This window comes from Ambystoma mexicanum, chromosome 5p (genome assembly GCF_040938575.1).
Source record: "Ambystoma mexicanum isolate Mex_15411 chromosome 5p, UKY_AmexF1_1, whole genome shotgun sequence".
Classification (NCBI taxonomy): Eukaryota; Metazoa; Chordata; class Amphibia; order Caudata; family Ambystomatidae; genus Ambystoma; species Ambystoma mexicanum.
Genome location: NC_090930.1, coordinates 832,649,311 through 832,669,552, shown reverse-complemented (window position 1 = coordinate 832,669,552; position 20,242 = coordinate 832,649,311). Strand labels below are relative to the sequence as shown.

Here is a 20,242-nt window from a genome sequence, read left to right as displayed (position 1 = left end):
GTCAGAACGTCTTGAGTACCAGTGGTCTCGGGTGAAGTAGGTCTCGTCTAGCCAGCTGGTCATCTCAAATAGCCTCTTGGGATGGTTACGGTGAAGAACTCCCTTTTCCTAGTAGCTCTCTGTCTACACCTTAATGTAAGAGGACCTTGGGGCAGACAGTACCTCAGAGTGCCAAGTGAATCCCTCAAGAGTGATCCAAAGATGAATCATGCAAGCTCTCCCGCCCCCTTATACAGGCAAAATGCTAGAGTGGATTGTGTCTACAGCAAGCCTTTTAAGGGCCATAGCCTGGCGTCTGTAACAAGTGCCCTTTGCCTGCCAAACACAGAATGCCTTGACTACAGGAAGTAGGGAGGGGGCACTAGATTTTTGGGAGCCCTAGCAACATCCAAAATCGTGAAACGAGTCTGTGCACTCGAGCTCTCTCATGGACTAGTCCAACGCTGCCCCCATTCTCGGTCTGCCTACTTAAAAGGTTTCAAATAACCAGCATTCTGGTGGGAGGTAGCTATTGCAATGACAGGACTGGCTTTGAAACACAAGTTCGTAAGTAACCTTTCAGAGTGTTCTCGTTACCTGGAGAACAGCATAAACCTTCCTCAGGAGATCAAAGCGAGGGCTTCCTGTGGGTGGAACAATGCATGGTTATTGCGGGCACACCCAGCCCACACAGCTTAATACACTCTTGGCTGATCCCCAATGAGATGCTGTCCACCAAGATGACAATGGAGTGATATCAAATGCTTTTGGCTATCCAATTCTGTTAGATCAGTATCCACAATGTCAAAACCAGATATGGCTTATGTTTAGATATTATTCTGGCACCAGGCTTCTAGGGTTCACAATTATATTTTGAACCTCAAGTCTAAAATTAAAAAGCTGTCTCTGCTTGTTGGAACAAGTACCTGCAACTGTGTTCAGAGATGCACATGACCTTTAAACCTGCTCGATTGCCACTGCAGGGCAGCTGCTGAGGATGTCGGAAGATGGTCATAGCAAAGTACATGTGCGTATTATGGAGAATTATGAAAGTTTGTTTTGTTTGTTTGTTTGTTTATTTATTTATATAGCGCTCTTGACCCAGAGGTATATGTGCGCTTTGAGCATCAGGTTACAAATAACAGACAATGGTACAGTAGTAATAAGTCATAGGAGAGCTGAACAAGAAGGCAGAAATGCATAGATAATAGTGGTCAAACAACATAAGTAAAATTGGAGATAGGGTGTGCATACATATGTGGTAGGACAGTTATTTGTTGATTAGCCAGGAGATGACCTTAGTTCTGAAGGGTTGGAAGGTGGGTGTAGATTTAATATCCAGTGGGATGGAGTTCCAAAGTTGTGATGCCAGAGCTGGGAAGCTGGATCCGCCGGCTCTTTTGAGGGAGTATTTGGGAACTGTTAGTTGTAGTGTGTTGGACGATCTGGTGGTTCTGGTGTTCTGTCTTAGTGTAAATTTGTTAGAGAGGTAGGGCGGGGCAAGATGATTAAGGGCTTTGTAAGTAAGGCAAATAGTTTTCAGGTCTATTTTTTGTTGTATGGACAACCATTTACAGGCAGTTCTGGTGGCGGAGATGTGTTCCCTTCTGGGAATATTGAGGGCGGCACGGAGTGCATTGTTTTGTAGGACTTGCAATTTATTGATTACTGTTTTGTTGGCACCTACATAGAGGCTATTACAGTAGTCCAGTTTAGATTGAATGAGAGCTCTGGCTAGGATGAGGCAATTGCTAGGGGAGATCAATGGTCTGCAGGCCCTGATAAGTTTGCCAGTGTAGGCAGTGGCCGAGGCGGTCATGTTGATTTGTTTAGCTAGGTTAGTGTTCGTGTCTAGGTGGAAGCCGAGGGTTTTTACGCTCTTGGCGATGGGTATGGTGTTACCGTCAATAGTGAAGCTAGTGTAGCCGGGACAGAGTTTTCGGATAGTGTTAGGTGAGCCGACAAGAAGCAGTTCGGTCTTGTCATCATTCAGGCACAGGCCATGTGTGGCCATCCATGCCTGAATGATGGAAAAGACTTCATTGATCCATTTGGCGTCCTTGTTGTAGTTACCTGATAAGGTGAGGAGTATCTGGGTGTCATCTGCGTAGTTTGTGTAGGTGACACCCAGATTGTCCAGCTTATCGAATAGGGGCTTGGTGAATATATTGTATAGGGTAGGTGAGACACAGGATCCTTGTGGGACACCACAGGTGATGGGGATGGGGTCAGCCGCTGCTAGGGGAGAGAAGACCCGCATGGTTCTATTGTCCAGGAAAGATTGGATCCATGTGACCGCAGAGTGAGAGAAGTGTGCTGCCGGAGACAGATGGTTGCACAGGATTTTATGGTCGACCAGGTCAAAGGCGGCGGAGAGGTCAAGGAGTAGAAGGATGGCAGCCTTGCCTTTGTCTTTGAGTTCGTCTATCTGGCATTTGAGATCAACAAGGGCTGTCTCTGTCCCATGTTGTGGTCGAAAGCCGGATTGGCGAGTTCCTAGTAGATGATTAGTCTCGAGGTAGTCCTGGATTTGTAGATAAGCCACTTTATCCAAAATTTTTAGTAGGAATGGGACGGTGGTAATAGGTCTATAATTCGTGGGAATGTCAGGGTTGAGAGTAGTTTTTTTTTAGTAGAGGTAGGACCCATGACTGTTTCAGATTGCTGGGGACCATGTTATTGGCGAAGGACAGGTTTATTAATTTAGTGATAAAAGGGGAGAGATCCCTAGCTGCATCTTTTATAATCTGTGCGGGGCAGCTGTCCCCCTTGCAGTTCGATGGTTTCAGGGATGTTATAATTTTCTGAACCTCCAGTATGGATACTTTTTTGAAAGTGAAGCCTGAACTAATGGCAGTAAGTGGAGGGGGAGTGGGGGTGGAAGTAGGATCAAGGGTGAGTTGTTGTCGTTTGTTGTTAATTTTAGTTTGGAGCCCTAAGATTTTGTTAGCTAGGGCATTCTGGATCCCTGTGCACCAAAGTTTATCCTTAGTGCAGGAGTCGGTAGGAGTAATGGGGTTTTCTAGTTCCTTTAGTATGTTAAAGAGCTCCTTAGTACTAGAGCTTGCCTGGGAGATCCTAGTATTGAGAGATTCTTTCTTGGCACGTATAATCTCATTTTTGTAGAGCGTGGAGATGTTAGTGAGATTCGTTCTGTTATTTACAGAGGGCACTGATTTCCATAGTGCTTCGAGTTTATTTTTTTGTTGACGGAGGGTTTTGAGCTCCGGGGTGTACCATGTGTTAAGGTGCGCTTTGGGTATCCCTTTACGTAGTTTCAGTGGGGCAATGATGTCGACGGCATTGGCCATGGACTCATTGTAAACGTTGACCAATTGGTTCAAGTCCGTTGTAGCAGGTAGTGCGTTCAAAGTGGGGATCACTAGGGGTATTAGGGCTTCTGCTGTGATATTGCTCTTTTTCCTGGTAGGGCAAGCAGGTGCCATGATAGGCCTTTTATGAGCTGAATTACTGGTGAGGATGTCAAAAGGGAGGAGGTAGTGGTCAGTCCAAATAAGTTGTGTGGGATTTTTCATAGTAATGTTGCAGTTAAGGGTAGTTATCCAGTCGAGGATTCTACCTTTCGAGTGGGTGGGTTTGGAGCAGAGTTGTTGGAGGCCATGCTCCTCTAGTGCCATGGCCAGGGCAGTGGCAGGGGTGTCTAGGGGGTCGTTAAACCCAAGATTAAAGTCTCCAAGTATAATCATTTGTGCTGATGGTTTGGAACTTTCAGCAACTAGTGAGGTGATGTCTTCCTCAAAAGAGCCAGGTGGGCCCGGCGGTCGGTAAATTAAGTGCAGTGTGATGGTATTTTTAGGGGAAGTTTGAAATTTGACTGTAATGTGTTAGCAGGATTTGAGTGGGGGAGCAGAGGATAGTCTGATGTCAAGCGTGGACTTAAAGATAATAGCTACGCCACCTCCTCGAGCATTCGGTCTATCTGCTCTAAGGATGGTGTAGTTATCAGGTATGGCTAGGGCGAGAGATGGACCTGCAGCATCGTGCAGCCAAGTTTCGGTTACCGCAAGGAAGTCCAGGTTGTTTGTTAGAATAATGTCTGCGACTTCTGTGGAATGGGCGACTAATGAACGGACATTTAGAAGAGCTCCTTTAGGACAGGGATGGATGGTGTTGATAGGTGTTACAGTGTGAGGGTTAGTCTTATTAAGTGATTTAGCTGGGCTTTTGCTAGGTCTGTGGTAGGTTCTGGCGCCAAGTCTAGTATTCCGATCGGAAGGGATGAGGGTGGTGTTACGGGAGTTAGTTGGGTTAGCTATTGAAGAGGTGTTGTAGTCAATGGTGGGACATGATGCTCTCGTGTTGATGGGGTTCTGCTTATAGACAACTGGGTGAGTATTAGCTGGGACATGTGGAGCGTGTGCATGGCTATGGGTGGGATGGGCAGAATAAGTATCCGGGAGGAAGGCTGGTGTGGTGGGCAGGAATGGAGTAGGGCAGGTGATCGGGTGGTGTCTTGGGCAGGCGGGTCTGACTAGACCATTGTTATAGGCTAGGTAACTGTTGCCAGTGCAAGGTGTGTTACTTTGCATGACACAGAAGGGGAACATGATCGCAGTCAGGCAAAATAGCATGCTAGGGCTAGGCTGATATACAGAGGAGTGGCGGGTAGGGGGCATTGGCGATATAGGTGGGGCACAACACAATGCGAATGAGGTCTGGGTGACCATAGGGCACAGCACAATGCAAGTGATGTCTAGGCGACTATAGGGCACAACACAATGCGAATGAGGTCTGGGCGACCATAGGGCACAACACAATGCAGGTGATGTCTAGGCGACTATAGGGCACAACACAATGCGAATGAGGTCTGGGCGACCATAGGGCACAACACAATGCAGGTGATGTCTAGGCAACTATAGGGCACAACACAATGCGAATGAGGTCTGGGCGACCATAGGGCACAACACAATGCAGGTGATGTCTAGGCGACCATAGGGCACAACACAATGCGAATGAGGTCTGGGCGACCAAAGGGCACAACACAATGCGAATGAGGTCTGGGCGACCATAGGGTCTGATTAGCAGACCCCGCTTTCAGAAACAGAAAATGCATCATTTTATGAAAATTCCAAAAAGCTCAGGCTATTTCACCCTTTCAGGTGGCATTCTGGCACAGCTATTCAACAATGCAACTGCAATATTGAGGAAGTTAATACAACTAAAATGATCCCCAACTAAATTAGGCGACATTTACCAATCTGTTTATTGGGGATGTAGAAGGACACTTTGACAGACTAACACAACCAAATTGAGCAAGGTCATGCGAGTCTCAATGCTGAATAAAGAACAACAAACTCCTGAGTTTGTCACCACTTACTGTGGTGGACACAGAATTGCGTATAAAGTATTTTGTTTATTTATAATGCGCTCCAGACCCAAAGATTACCAGGCGCAGCAGAAAGTATATGCGAGACTTACAATGTTACATGAATAAATGTACAATATTACAATATTACATGAATGTACAATTGCATACTTACAATCTATTTAGAGAGATTACCAGGAGAAACTATATAATGTACAGGAGTATACATACAATATTATCAGTTATAAACATAATGGGGGTAGCTAATAACTATGTACATTGAGTGGGGCTAAACATGCGGAGGAGTCATTTACAGGTGTCTAGGCATTGTTAGCATTAATGTGTTTAATGAAGTTCCTTCTGAAGTGTAAGAAAGGTTGGTCTACTCTTAGGTTGGGTGGCAGAGCGTTCCACAAGTTAGCAGCTCTCACAGGGAAGCTAGTGCCACTGATTTTGGCAAGTCTAAATCTGGGTACTACCAGGCAGTTAGAGTTGGAAAGTCTCAGGTCTATTGGATGTTTTTCTCTTTATTTTGTCAGTCAGGTAACTAGGAGCAGCATTATTAAGAGCCTTATGGGTCAAGGAAATCATTTTTAGATGGATTTTGTTGTCAGTAGAGAGCCATTTGTGTTGCCGTCTAGTAGAGGAGATGTGCTCCCTCTTCTTTATACCAAGTGCAGCTCTGAGAGCATTGTTTTGTAAAGTTTGGAGTCTTTGGGTGGTGGCTTTGTTGGCACCACTATAGAGGGCCTTACAATAGTCAAGTCGGAAAAGTATTAAGGCTCTCGTCAGGATCAGACAACTAGAATTGGATAGGAAGGGCTTGCCTGCTCTTATCAATTTACAGGTGTAGGCAGTGGTGGAGGCTAGGGAGTTGACCTGTTTGGTGAAAGACATGGTAGAATCAAGGTAAAAACCAAGTGTTTTTTACTTCCCTCGAGACTTTGATAACATTTCCATCTATGCTGAAAGTCGAGTAGTCCGGGCACAATTTGTTGATGTTGGCTTGTGTGCCCAGAATAATCAACTTTGTCTCATCATTCAGGCAGAAACCACAAGTAACTTTGGGTTTCACCCTAAGTTACTAGGGGAATCCAAACGTGGACCCCTTGCTCACTATTCTTAGAGAGGCACAGCTACACCCTACTGATGAGGTTCAACCAGACCGAAAAACGTGTCTGGGGTTGCTGTTGGTACTCTTGTTCAGAGGAGAATTGCCTAGCATTTCGGTGCTGGACTGCCCCAGGGCAGGACAAAGACTGATATGTTTGGGATATTTCTTCTCTGTGAAAGCTAGTGAGCTAAAGACTCTGGGTAAGGCTCTTGTAACCAGGACTCATGTCTGGCAGAGAGTCTCCCAGGACCCCTCTTGTTATCTGCAGAAACCACGAGTAGCCATCCATGCCTGAACGATAAAATACACTGTGTTCACCAACTCCCTGTCCCTCTATGATCCCCAGAAAGCGGGAGGAGAATCTGTGTATCATCTGCTTAGTTAGTGTAGGTGATACCTAGATTGTCCAGATCATCAAACAGAGGTTTGGTGAAAATATTGTATAGAGTTGGGGAGACGCAGGATCCCTGAGGGACTCCACATGTGATGGGTATATGGTCTGCTGCTGCCGATGGGGAAAAAAACTCTCATAGTTCTCTCAGTCAGAAAGGATTCTATCCATCTGATGGCTTGGGTGGAGAAGTGAGCGGCAGAATCCAAATGTCTGCAGAGGACCTTGTGGTCCACAAGGTCGAAGGCAGCTGAGCGATCTAGTAAGAGGAGGAGAGCTGTCTTGCCTTGATCTCTCAGTTCGTCTATTTGGGTCTTTAAATCGATAAGGGCTGTTTCCGTTCCATGTAGTGGGTGGAAGACAGATTGTCTAGTTCCTAGTAGCTTATGCAATTCAAGGTGTTTTTGAATCTGTGTATAGGCCACTTTGTCCAAGATCTTCAAAAGAAATGGAACTGTAGTAATTGGACGGTAATTAGTGGGGATAAGAGGGTCTAGTGTTTGCTTTTTGAGCAACGTGAGCACCCAAGATTGTTTTAAGTTAGCAGGGATGATACCTGTGGAGAAGGATGTGTTGACAAGTTTGGAGATAAAAGGTGATAAATCTCTGTCAGCGTCTTTTATTAACTGTGCTGGGAAGATGTGGGTGGCATTGGGTGGTGGTTTAGGCAGATTAGAAAGGTTGAGCGAGTCTTTTTTCAGTTAAATTTTATTTTGGAGGGTGTTTATTTTATTAGTTAGAGCGTGTTGGATATCTGTGCACCAGGTCTGGTCCTTAGTGCAAGTGCCTGTTATGGCAATGGGTGATTCTAGTTCCTTCAGTATGGAGAAGAGTTCCTTCATGCTTGAATTAGAGTTGGCAATACGATCATTGTATGAATTCCTCTTTGCCAGGCAAACTTCATTTTTCAGTGGCGGGAGATAGATATTAGGTTAGCCTTATTCTCAGCAGTTGAGCATAGTTTCCAATTAGATTCACATTTTCTCTTATTGAGGCGTAGGGCCTTAAGTTTGGGTTAAACCATTTATTTAAATGGGCTTTAGGTTTACTTGTACGCATTTTAAGTGGGGCAATTTTGTCCATGGTATCAGTCATGATTTTATTATACTCATGAACTAATATACTAGGGTCTAAGTTGTCGTGCAGTGCGTTTAATGTTGGAAGGATGGCAGGTATGACATTGTCTATTGTCATATTATTCTTGTTTCTCGTCGGGCATGATGGTGCCCTGGGAACAACTGTAGAGGATGGTCGGGAGGTTAGGAGGTTGAAGGACACTAGCGAGTGGTCAGTCCATGGTAATGGCGAGATAGCTGCTGTGCAGTTTGAATCAGCGACCCAGTCTAATATTCTGCCTTTCGTATGGGTGGGATTGTTAACTTTTTGGGAGAATCCTAGGGAGTTAATAGCGTTGGCAATGGTTTAAGGCGTGCACGCCCGCTTTGTCATTAAATCCTAGGTTAAAATCCCCTAGTACCAGCAGTTGTGAAGTGGTTTTAGCATTGTTGGTTAGTAGCTTGTGCAGATCCTCTTCAGTGGTCCCAATCGGGGCTGGAGGTTATAAATGAGGTGAATGGTTAAGGATTGAGTGTTGTTTATAAGGAGTTTGGCAGTGAGGGCTTCACAAGATTGTAAGGTTTGGGTGGGGGCTAGCCTTAGTGATCGATTCGATTTGGAAATTATGGCAATTCCACTTCCGCGGGTGCCCTCTCTGTTTTGCCTACATATAGTCTAGCCGTCAGGGATGTCTAACATAAGTGAAGGGCCTTGTGTAGCCAGGTCTCGTTTATTGCAATAAAGTCCAAATTCGCCTCAGTGATTAAATCAGCTATATCAAGGGCATGGGCAACTAATGACCTAGCATTGAGAAGCGCTCCTTTGTAGGAGTGATTCTTGGTTTCCTCTTTTGTGTAAGATTTGGAGTACTTTTAGCACTAGATTTTGTCTTAGATTTGGATGTTAGTGGGTTCATTGAGGCTAGAGTGATATTGGAAGCATTGCATTCCTTATCATTTTGGCGTTTTGTCTCACTTTTTGTAAGAGGGAGGAGTCGTCTAGGTATCTCGTGAAGTTTGTTGAGTCTAGCACGTAGTTTGTTGTTTCTATCGTGAGTTGAGCTAGGCTGGGGAGGCGTAGGCTAATGGTCCTAGCAGAGCTTGGTGTTTTAAATCAGAGTAGACATGAGTGTTAGTAACTACGTCTGTTGATATGAGTGAGAGGGGTACAGGTCCATATGGGGGACCCCTGTGTGGCCGACCTGATTACTGGTGACAAGGAGTGTAGCAGTGGCCATGATACATTAGATACTGAATAGGCTTGACATTATGCAAAGCCATCACTTAATTGGGTGGTTAGTAGTCATGCAGGGTAGATGCTTCCTGTGGTAGGGTAAAGTGATCTAGGTGGTGAGTTAGGCTTTGTTGGTAGTCGGTGAAGTTAACAGATAATACCTAGATGCGACAACCCAACAGTGACTAAAATGCAAAGGATAAAGGCACCTAAATGTGGCAATTGAACAGTGACTAAAATACATAGCCTAAGGGGCACGTAGATGTGACAATCCAGCAGTGACTGAAATGCAAAGGATAAAGGCACCTAAATGTGGCAATTGAACAGTGACTAAAATATATAGCATATGGGGCACCTAGATGTGACAACCCAACAGTGACTGAAATGCAAAGGATAAAGGCACCTAAATGTGGCAATTGAACAGTGACTAAAATACATAGCCTAAGGGGCACGTAGATGTGACAATCCAGCAGTGTCCAGAATGCAACGTATATCTACCTTAAGGCAAGACATGTAGTGATACTATGTAGGCGAGAGGGTACATTTACAATGCATCTGTAGCTCTCTAAGCAGCATGCATACAAAGGAGGCTAAGAGCAAAAGAAGCAATACTGTGAGTATCTAGGCAATAGGCGTGGATTGCAGTCAGATTACTATATGTATTAGGTATCTATAACTGTATCCTGTCTGCACGTGCAGAAGCTATGTTAGTATATATCCATGTCGAAGACGCATAGTACAGGGGGAGTACATTGTGATGGAAGTTCAGAATATGCATTTGCTAGCATTAAAGTTCGATCTGGAACTAAGACTATTGGAAGGGTAATTCAGTAGACTGCAGTTTGGATTTAATTTTTTGCAGTAGATGTTTCAGATACATTTAAATTTCTAAGACATAGGATATTTCAACATTTACGGATTTACAGGGTGTAGGACCTCAGTGGCATAGATCAAATGTTGAGTATTTGCAAGACAAAGTTCTATTGCTTCTACATCCTGTGTGTGTTCCTTGGGAAGGAAACCAGGGAACTTAGTCAAGTAATAGCATAGTTATTAGCATGATTGCAGGAGACACAGTGTAGGGTTGAACAACAACAAAACAAAAACAAGTCAACACAACAGTGTTTCGGCCATAGAGTAAGCTGGATGAGCTTCTGGTGTGTAGGCCTTCATCAGGACTGGATAATCATGAGGGAGAAGTATCCTATGTGGTCTGTTGAGGTAAACAGACAAGCAGTATGTCAGGAGTAGGTATATTCTTAACAGTCTAGCGTTAGAGGAGTAAATAAATACAGAAAGATCCAGGGGCTTACCGGATCTGACAAGCACACAGGCTCGAGGCGTGTCTATGCACACTGAGTAGGATTAAATATCCATGGGACGGCCATACCTGTCGGGAAGATCAAGGACAGGAAGAGGAAGCAGTCATTGGCAGCACAAAGGTGTCTACAAAAGGAGACGGACTGTGCTATAGGTAAGAGTGCTTACCTATTTTGAGTCTGCTGATTGTGGGTTCAACAGTGGGCTGCGTGATCACTGCAGGTATGGTTCCCGGGAGTGACTTACAAGTCCTCACTGTAGGAACAAACAAGGGCTCAGGGGGGAGCATAGCATTTCACAAATCAATGTGCTTCGTCGTGTCCCGAGTGGTTGGACCGTGCTATTGTGCGACACCGGGGTCAAGTGGCTACGTGCAGGATGCAGTGGCCGGTAGCAATACCACCCAAACTGACACAAGAGGCTACTGGCTGTGAGCGGCATATATAACTTTGACCCTGATGCACTGTATTCTGTGAAACATCCCTTATCCTGATGACATTTGACGCAGGCACTTATGTGCTCGAGGGACATGGAGAACAACAAAGAACAAACTCAGGAGTTTGTTGTTCTTTAATCAGCATTGAGACTCATATGACCTTGCTCAATTTGGTTCTCTTGACAATGTTTCCCGTCTGGTCAGAGCAAGGCATTAACCTGGTGCCCTTGTGAATATAGACTAACACAACCACCATGTTTCACTGGGAAATAAGGAAGCAAAGGTGACAAATGTAGGCCAGGTCCAGAATGAACTAGTTGACCTACTATTTTATTACAAGGTTTGTCTAGTTAGCCATGTTGAAAGAGTATTTTATGTTCTCTCGTGGGCACAGACTTTGCCACGAAGTATAGCACTGCTGCCAGGATTATCAAGATGATGCAAAGACAGTTAGAAGCCAAGATTGGTTGTCAAGATACTAAGAGAAACCAGACGACTGCGGCGTTAATATATTATGTGGCACGTCACAAAAGAAGGTAAGGCACTTTTGTTAGAAAACCATAATATGTGTAATGTGTGTACTGGTCACGAGATAGTGGCTCGTTATGTATAATGGAGCCAACCGCAAAGGGTGCAGACTGTCACATGGGTAGGAAGAACGGAATTGTATAGCCATAGCATAGTGCCATTAAGCTCTGCCACTTAATGTCAGAAGACATTCCATTAGGAAGTGTATTGTTCAGATTTTACCAACTCAATCTATCCTAATGACTAAGGAATCGAATTGTGTAAAACCCTATTAAAAATAAAAATCTGTTCAGTGGCCCTAGTTTGGGGACAGAAATATTCTGCCTGTATCCCTGTCCATTCCTTTTCAACTGTAAAGAAAAAAAGGCTGCGGTTATCATACTAGATTTATTGGGAAGTTGTCAAAGTTGGGGAAGTCAGGAATTCCTCATATCCAGATGAAATGTTAACAGGAGGAGTGGGACACTCGCCTCCCTCAAACACTGGTCTGCTTGTAAGGATATGTAAGAGGCCTAACAAAGCCCTACAAGGGCAGGCCACCCACAATGTTGGGGGTCTTCACTTGGGCTTCTTGAAAGCCATTTTCTTTCAATTAAACAGCAGAACAGACCCAGTAAGGGGTGGTGAACATGGAAGGGCTAAAACTGGGAAAATGAGGAAAAGCAGTATCTAAAAAAACAAATAAGAAAATATCAAGAAAAAGGAGGAGCATGTCAATTTTGGGAAAACAATATAATCAATAATAAAGGCAGGAAGAATAGAAGACTGCTGGGGAGGTACCAAAGTAGGAGGAGGTAACAGCATTTGCCAAATGATGTGGTCTTTCTAATAAGGTTATGGGAAATTAGGTCCCCATATGTGTGTAAGGCATTCTTTCAACCCGTGAGACAAGCCGGATTAAAGTGCGACCTATTATATTATGAGACCTCTTTTGCTTCTCCCATGGGCCAGAAAATAAATGCAGAGTTGCCCTAGCCGGGAGAACGGACGAGGGACAAAGGAAAGCTCTGGCATATTTGATGTACACACATTATCAGCCGTGTGCATGCAAATACCTACAAAAATAGAGCTACATGACATAGGAGGATAAACAGAAGTAATTCCCTGTGAAAAGTAACTTTGATTTGGCAAAATCTCCAAATTTATGATGAGCACTCTCAAACTTAAAGAGGAAAATTACTCTCAAACTACAGAAAGGTTTTTAAGATTAGTTTGGGGGGGCTTCAAAGAGTTGGCGAATCAAGAAGGAGGGGTCATAATGCAACAAATAATAAACTGACCATTGAAAATAAAGAGAAAAGGACCAGAATCCGGTCCACCTAACCCAGCGATACCCGTAACTTAGTTGTATCCACAAACAGCATGGGAGGGTAAGGCAGAAAGGAATGAAGGGGAAGATAGGGAAGAAGAGGAAGAAGAGGAAGAGAGTTGTTCGGGGCTTCAAATGCTCAAGCTTCAGCAGTGTCCGTGATATGCTCCCAAACCACAGCTGCCCATAGTGTACAGTCCCAGACCCCCAATAGAGGCAGATCTGCAAACACAACAGCCACTAGTGAACAAGCGAGCGCTTCCGCCTCCACTGTTAGGGTTCCATGTAATGTCCCCTCAAAATGATCGCCTTGCAAAAACAAATAAAACACCCCCGCAACCCCCTGTCCCTATATATATGGTCACCAATATAATGTCACCACAACCTTTTCCCGGCGACATTATATACGGCGACCATATATATATAATGGGAACACATTTGCAGGTCTCGCTGAGGGAGCTACGAATTGCTGCACATAGAGCAGGTAATCTGTTAACACACACTTTGTGGACTCTGGGCATTTCAGAACGTGCCCAAATATTTCCCAAATAGGGAGGAACCAGAAAAATTAATGGGGGAGTTGAATACTGTAGACCATTGTTGCAACCCCATCACTAGGCAGATATGAAGACATTGATGAAGGTATTGCTTTCTATGGTGCATCAGCATCCAAACTCGGGGCAGTGGTTTGCCTAATTAAGACTCAGGGATAGGGACATGGTTGGCCAAGCAAGGGAGAACGATTAGGCAAACATTCCTGTGGTATGTGCAAGAAAGACTGATTGGGCAATGATAAATATTTGTAAGCAGAATGATAAAGAATCTTCCACCTATTAAATTGATTGAAGGGAGCGTTCACACAGCACTCTGGGATAAAAAGGCTGGAAAAAACCCACAAAGCTGTGGCTGCAGCATTTATTAAATGTCCAAGCCTCAGCAGCAGCTGAAGACCATTCGCTTGTGGTGGTAATCCAATCCTTAAACGGAACTAGCGGCAATGGTGAATCATTGTATATCTTGTCAAGGATAAAAGCATGATTTAACTGAATGAAAGTGGATGCCCTTCAATTGCAAAATGGGTGGGGCAGGAATATGAATGTAAATGCAAACCTAGGTAGCAGGGTGCAGGTGAACACCAGAGATCTTGAATGTGCAAGAGGGAGAGGGCAAAGTGCTGGTGCCCCTGATTCTCAATGTGCACCGGGCTTCAGGAATGGGTTTTGTGCCTTTATTATAAGCAGGAAGGCCAATGGAAATGTGGTGACCCAAGAGACCAGAGATTCAGGCTGTTGTGAAACCCTATCTTCCCAAATACTACACAGAACGTCCCCCTCAAGCAAAAGGAGAGCCTCAAGAGCGGTGGGGAGGAGGCAGGGGGGGAATGGGGGAGGGTGATGTTGATGTCTTCATTCAAATATTGTTAAAGTGACAGGGTCAGAGACTGGACTGTCGAAAGGGGTCACACAGAAGGCCTACCAGGGTAGTTTCCAGAGCCATTCCTGCCCCAGATGCGGAGTGTGAAAGTTGGGAAGGGGCCCCAGTCGGTCCCTTCATGTCCCTGCCTACAATTCCAGAGTATCACTTTTGATCATCCCATAACCACTGTAAACAGGCAGTATTCTCTACTGCCTTTGATAACTGTTCAGACCAGAATTCCTTGTGTCAGAGGACAGAGCATACAGCCTACCATCAAGAGATGCAGCAGCAAACCTCAAGCCAGAGGTAAATCACTTCTGCCGACCGATAATCTAGAAGGCCATGCCACGTAGAATACAAACATTTAAATAGAACCAATTATAGAAGCACCCATTGCGGGTTACCAGAGGATCAGTGTTGAAAAAGGGGCAGGCTTAAATCGCCACAATTTGTTTCTGATGGCTGTCACTTGGCACCTGGGTGAACAAATTGAAGGTGGAGCCTGCCCAAGCATGGAGAACGATTTCACCCCTAATTATTCTGAGTTGGCTATTCAGACCCCTGCTTATTTGCCTGGCTACTACTTCAGACAGTACACACATTGCTGGATTTGAAAGAAATAGGTCACGCCCTGATGAAGGCTGCGCAAGTTCAGAACCACAGCCATGGTTCATGCAACAGCTGAAACAAACCCCGTTGACTTTTCTTCGGAATAATAACAACTGCAAATAAAGGGCATGTCAAGCAAGAATAAGGATTTGAAATAACCTTGTAAAATATCTGGGTTTCTGTTCACCATTTACATACAGGGTTAGGCTCTATGTGGGATATCGATCTCGGGTTACAACAACTGGGCCTTTGTGTCTGTAAAACAAACAAGATGTTAATGTTTGTCATAGAAATGTGTTTGAATGCCCAAATGTGGTTTTTGAAATTGTGTATATAAGAGTTGTTTTTAAACATTTGTTGCTTTGTTATGTGAAAAAATTTATATTTGGGTAAATAAAACAAAATGTTGAGAAACTGATCAGTAGGAATTGGGGGTGACAAATACCTTGATCATTTTTGTTTTGTATTGTATTTAATTGTGATATGCTGCCATGGTGAGCCCCTTAAAAGGTACTGGCATATAAATACACCAGAACCCCTGGAATGGCAGAACAAGCATTTAGGGGTAAATCAGGTACTTGCTGATGCCCCCAGCCCTTGATGTGCCCAAGTACAAACAAACAGTCTTCTACAGCCATTAAAAGTGGGACTACGCCAAATCGGTATTAACATGGTGACAAGCATCATTCAATTACCTACTGTAGAAAAGTATTAAATCAAAGAGCTGTTGGGCTACCACCATGCTTGTTGTCAGTTGCCGCTGCTCTAGCTGTACAAACTTTCGAAAATGTGGTATTCAAGTCACCCCTCGTTATAGCCATGCCACATGAAGTTCCAGCATTGTTACTGAAGACAATAACTGTATATGTCACTTCACACAAAATGTGAACATTCTGTTGAATTCAGCAAATGTTACACTTAGTTGCTGCTCAGCACTTAATGGTGCTTTGCTGCCGCTGAACCCGGCAAACTGGGTTTGCGGAACTCCGCAGCAGTTCCTACAAAAGAAAAAAAAGAATCCAGCCGATATCCCACTTCAGAATGCAGAGGTGGAATATTATATGTGAAGGGTTTTTGTTTGAAAGATGAAAACGGAGAATTGAAATTTGGGTATACCTTTACAAAGCAGTTGAAATTCCCCAAATCCGTGATGTGTTTTATGCTCAAACTGTCAAACCCATTTCACCCGAGCAGAAGGAATAAGGAGCGCTGTACACAGATTCCCAGTATGCTTTTGGTGTGGTCTATGATTATGGTGTTCTGTGGAAGGAAAAGGTGCCTTTAACTGCAGCCGTTACCAGTAATAAAAATGTACTGAGTGCAAAAGCTCTTATCATAGACCTAATGTTGCCCAAGGGATTCCCTGTGGTAAAATGTGCCACTAACCATATCCCCTATGATATCACAAGTCATAATACAATTCCCAATAGAACAGCAAGAGGGCCTGCATTTTTTCCTGCTTCTCCGTTGGCTGAAAAGCTGTTTCCCCCAAACGAACCCAGGTACAGCCATTTACACCGCCTTATTGTACTCTTGATGAGCTTTCTGAAATTCAAGAAAATGCTTCAGATGTTAAAAAGGTTTGTAGCAAGGTAGGCGTTCAAGAGATGGTCTTTTAGTAGTGCCCAAGCTCCTCTATATAACACATAGGCAAAGGGGGGGGGGGTTTGGTTATGAAGAGAATGTTATGCCCCTGGTTTTATTGCGTGGGCAGACCAATTATGTAAGCAGTGCCTAGTAGGTCAGAAATATAACGTGGGAAAGCTAGTCAATCTCAGTTGAGGAACACATCCAACACCCTGGGCGTTTTTTGCCGATCTGCAATGTGAGAATTTGTTTTAGGGATACATGACATGTTATCTAACTGGATCGAGACATACCCTTGGCCAACCGGTAGACACCAAGGCGTTGCGGTGCGTAAGATACGCATTCAAGATTTCATACCATGCTTTGGAGTGCCAGTGAGAATTCTTAGCGATTGTGGGGCATATTTTCTGGGAAAGGAATCAACAAGCTCTGCCAAGTATTAAAGATGCATCAGCAGCTTCAGTGTCCACACCTTCAACAATCAGAGATGGTTGAAACAGAAAACTGGGTACTGAAAAAAAATCTCAAATTGGTTTGAAACCGACCTGGAATTACCAGATCCACTGCTGCTCGCTTTAATACATTAGCAAGTCAGAGCCAACAGAAAAACGCGTTAGAATCCTTATTACATTTCACTGGCAGACTGATGTGCTCACCACAGCCACCCCCACTACCACCGAGTCAGGGAAATATTCAACTGCTAGTCTAAGCAGTAATGCCAGAACCTAGTCAAAGTCAACAGGTATATTTTCTCACAGGTCCAGCAGGCTTTGCCAAAGGAAACACACTCATTAGTTCAAGTGAGGAGACTGTGTACGTAAGAAGTCATCACGGTTTGGCACCCAGATTGCGTGAACCGCAAAAATCATCTTCACTACCAACATAGAAGTCCGCTGAAAAGATGCATTTTCCTGGACTCGCTACAGTTCTTCTCGGCAAGCGACACCATACGAAGATGAGGTGGTTCTGGATAGACTAATAACATTTTAGCATCTGTATTAATGAGGAACAAAGAGCGATACGACCCCTATTGCTCAAATCGCTTCAAACTGGCAATTGGTTGGATCAAGAGCCTTAGTAATGTGAACGTGCAGATCACCACCTAACAAGTTATAATAAAGTGGAATTATCAAATTGTGGGAATACAAATGGGTGAGGGGAGTGCCAGTAAACTGGTGGGGATGAAAAGTTATTTTCTATATGAAAAACCGTTATTTCCCCTTGTGATCCCTTCACCACACCCATATGCTACCGGCCCTAGAGTTTATTATTATTTTACTTTAATTGAAGACACACTGTCGATTGTTTCACATATTTCATTGGCTGAAGGTAGTGCTTGAAACTGATGGACTGTGCATGTGCACCCTGGAAACTGCTAAGCTTAGGACTTCGATGTGCTCAAGGTAACTGAGCCAAGGCCCTCAGCCCACAATTAGCAGACTATACCGGATCTGGCCAGCTTAGACAATGAGCCCCAGGACCAAAGTCAAGGGGTGCAGGATATAAGCCCCTCGCCCGAGGAGGTGGAAACAAGAAGTTGTCATATTAGTCCTGACCCGGAAGATGACAACTATATGATACCTGGAACCATGAAAATAGAATATGGACTCTCGAAACATTACAAACTCCTTTGTTTTAAGAGAGGCTGGAAGAGTGTGCCAGAAGGTCTATACAGGCCTTCTCGAAGATTTGAGGTTTTATGGTTTAAGGAGTATAAGGTGAGCAGAGCTGGGGGTGGGCTGGCAAGCTTAGGATCATAATGGGTCTGCTTGTCTTGCAAAAACAAACTATTAAGCTTTTGTATGTTCATTTATAGAGCACTAAAACTGCTGCCTTTCAATCACGTTTACAGTAATGACGAGATCCAATTTGTGCACACTCTTTCCCCTTTTAAAACAGCATGGTAGACAGAAAAACAATGGTCTGGAAGGTTTCTCAGACCAATGAGGGTACTTCCGATTAACTGAAAACCTTCCACAATCACCCTTCAGTTTTGCTCATCACATGAGTGGGAAAGGTGTACCCAGACATGGATTCTGATTCTGCTCTGCCTACAGACCCAAGAAACCCTGCAAAGATGAAGCCTGATGAGGCAAAATAGATCCGCAATTGCTTGCGATCTTGCGCGCAATGGATGAGGCCTTGCAAGTCAGAATGGACTGCTTTTGTGGTGAGGCCAACTCATCAATCAAGAGAGGATAACCCCAATAAGAACCCACTGTCAGGGGTACACAGCAACTTCTAAAGAAATGATACTTGGGACACATATTAACAGTCAAAATACTTCAATAACTCAACGCCTCAAAAAAGGTAATCATATACATGTTTTTGCTCAGACATTCCACTGGATGCAAATAAGTGTGGTGAGAGCAAGCCAGATTTGCATATGGTATTCCTCTTTTTTTTTTAATGGCATGATCTCCTAAGGAATGGTCTGCAAGGATGTCCAGAGCCATGTTTGCTGTTATGATGAATTCAAAACATTCCAGCTATCACCCTTCAATTTTGTTTAAGTCTTAATCATGACACACCTGGATTTTTGGCACATAATGTGGCTTCACAACAAACAGTGACCAACTTCAAAGATAGCAGTATTAGGAACAGGAATGTGCCTGTACCTCTGGAAATGAGACAGCATGACGCATATGATTTTACTTCGCTGGCTCCCAGTAGAGTCAAGGATTATATTCAAAATATCAAGAAGAGATTTTTCTAATTTTCGATGCAACCTCTAGTGGACTTTTACAACCTAAAAGTAACCCTGACAATAACTTGCGCAGGGGATACCGGTTTGAGAATCCCTTGGGGAAACCTGGGATAAAATAGATGAAAGGTTTTGAAGGAGAGTTCTAAGAATATCAAATTCAATCCCAATAGGCGTGATCCACCATGAACTGGGCCTTTACTCAATGCATGTAAATGTAGTCTGGAAAGCCCTGTCTGCATGTAGGAAGGTACAGTGACCAGACTGTCCACTGCAATATAAAATCATGAAAACCGAAAATGAGAAATCTCCTTTCTGGCCAATAACTGTGTGGAGAAAGATGTGTATTGAATCTTGCAGAACTTAAGTGTGAACACAGATACTCTTCGTACCAATCCAATTAGATAAAAAGGTTACTCTTGTCTGTTGATTGGGCTCAATCGGAAGATGTTCTTTCTTCCTCAAAGTCCCAAACTCTTTCAACAAAACTATTCTTCTGAGAATTATGCCAAAATATTTAAGAAAGAGCTCAAACCCAAAACATAGGGACTTGTTCTTACGTTTCAGACTTAATATGTTAACAAAGCAAAATCTAATGAAATATGGACTAGCAAGTGACAACATATGCCGTCTATGCAATCAGAATGAAAAATCGCTCCGGCACTTAATCTCGTTTTGTAAGGAATTAAAACTGGAAAGAACAAAATTGCTACGTATGGTGCTAACTCCATAATGCGACCTAAACTTTGATCTATGGCGGGACGCTGTGTACGACGACCCAAATCAGAAGACTACTAGAGCTCTATGCATCTTTCATGAAATGTTGCAAAAAAGACTCAGGTGGAGATGAAGAGTGACAATAACGAATATTGTTAAAATGAATGTGGATTTTATTTTTTGCTACATATAGCCAAACCTATAGAAAATCGGACCTAGTGCATTGACGAAATTTTCAACAGGAAAATGAAACAGCATGAGGATACCAGTACCTGTAATTTAAAATACATATTGCCATAATGTATGCTGGGTTTGGCTATGGTTTTAAGGTGGGAAATGTAAAGCAAAAGTTTGTATTTGTTTACACTAAATGCTTATAAATTTTAAAAAAAAAAAATATATATATATATATATGTTATGCTCTACATGCAAACTACTAACTGAGGCCCAGGGTGCCTGTAAAAACAAATTCCACCCTATGCACCAACCACGAATATTCGGTTGGCCAAGGCACACT

General features: G+C 43.7%; 1 protein-coding gene across 2 annotated transcripts in view; it reads right to left on the bottom strand.

The window, feature by feature from the left end:
- SEPTIN7 (septin 7) overlaps positions 1 to 20,242 on the bottom strand; it is a 704,343-nt gene that overhangs the window by 283,555 nt on the left and 400,546 nt on the right. The window lies entirely within an intron of this gene.